This window comes from Lathyrus oleraceus, chromosome 4 (genome assembly GCF_024323335.1).
Source record: "Lathyrus oleraceus cultivar Zhongwan6 chromosome 4, CAAS_Psat_ZW6_1.0, whole genome shotgun sequence".
NCBI classification, from domain to species: domain Eukaryota; kingdom Viridiplantae; phylum Streptophyta; class Magnoliopsida; order Fabales; family Fabaceae; genus Lathyrus; species Lathyrus oleraceus.
The window spans coordinates 394,903,859-394,905,646 of record NC_066582.1 but is presented as its reverse complement, the minus strand read 5'-3'; positions in this window follow the sequence as shown (position 1 = coordinate 394,905,646).

The window sequence follows — 1,788 nt, the reverse complement described above, 5'->3', positions numbered from 1 at the left end:
AGCAAATACAAAGAGACCAGTATGACTATGCAAACTGGCATGACCAAGGGATGGCGGAACTATCCGAAGAAATGTGTGCCTTGACACATCGTGTTGATGCCATCCAGGAATACACTCAGCATGTGGGTTTGGATCCTAACCAGCGTGGTAGAAGTGAACGTGCACGAGCAAGAGTTAGAGCACGTAGAGCCCAACATCGTGGCGAAGAGTAGTGATCCTCTTGTTTCTCCCTTTTTCTCACTTTATTTTATCGCATTGAGGACAATGCTCGGTCTAAGTGTGGGAGGGAATCCTTACCATTTCGTTTATTTACTTCTTTCTAATTAGCCATAACAAAAATTTTGTTTTTTTTATGTTAAATACATAACAAATTTTTCCTTTTTATGTTAAATGCATACTGTAAGACCCTAATTTTATCCCTAAGATCCCTCATGGCATCATAACATTGTACTTTCATTGCCTCAAGGATCATAAGCATCTTGGTTCCCTTTGCCTTTGGGTGGTATCTCTTATGAGTGGTTTGAGATCACCAAGCATGCTTGAATTTTATATCATTTCTTTTCTCATTTTTTAACCAAAAGCACAAAAATATGTCACTAACATCTTTTGTTTGTAGCTTGAGCAATCACCAGGTCAAGAGCTTCAAGGAGATCCTTGGTACAAAGATATGGTCAGGAGAAGATGATAGCAAGAATGGTGATGGTTCCCAAATCTCTCATCCATCAAATATGCCTCCCTAGCATCTCAATTCATCATTTTGATCACAACAAGTCAAAGGGTTTGAGGTTTGTTCCCCAGAGAAACCCTAATTCATCTGTGCACCACAATGCCTTGCTCTTGAAGCAACCTCAGCCCATGGTCAAATACAATCAAGGGAAGTTCTTTAACTCATCATTCCATGCATATTTTAACTTATTTGAGTATCCTCAATCATCAATTCATCAAGATGTGGGTTGTGGACTTGAGAAGTTGATCAGTCAATTCATCTGACTATTTTGAAATGCACTGAGACCTAACTTTTTATGTGTTGGTCAAATGGAGATGATTCCAAAAGCAAAACTGTTCTTAAGGACAATATGAAAAACTTTCATGTTCATAAAAAATTGATTTGAAGCTTGGAAGGCCATCTCCCATTCCAATACATTATAGGTCATTTTGACTGAAACCCTAATTGTGGGTCAACTTCCCAAGGACATAACTCATTCATTTTTTATTATTTTGAGGTGGTATCAAATGAATTGGAAATATTAAGATGTCTACTTCAAATGTTATGTTGGACAAAGTTTCAAAATCTCAAAGGAAATACATGTGATAATGCAAGACATTATAGGTCCTTTTGGGTCAAATACATTGAAAGGCAAAAAAGTCCAACTTCAAGTGCCCATAACTCTTTCATCAAAAATCCAAATGATGCAAAATTTAAGTCCATTTTTATTATATTGAAAAGATCTACAACTTTTATGTTGGAGGGTTTTTCATTTAAGGCTTGCATCATCAAAACAGAAGGGCTTGAACATTGGCCAAATTTAGAAACTTTGCCTTGACATGTTTTGCACCTTGCACTTTAAACTCAAATTTCACCAAATTCAACATCCCAAATGGATTTTTTCCCAACATAACAATTGTTCCTTACATCAAAACCTTTCCAACCATTACTCACATGATCATGTTTGGATTTGGCAAGTGTTAGTTTCGAAGAGAAGACGTTTTTGGCTCAATTATGCATAACATGTGAGAATTCATTACACAAGCCTTTGCCTTTCAAATTATACGCCCATTTCACTTTGG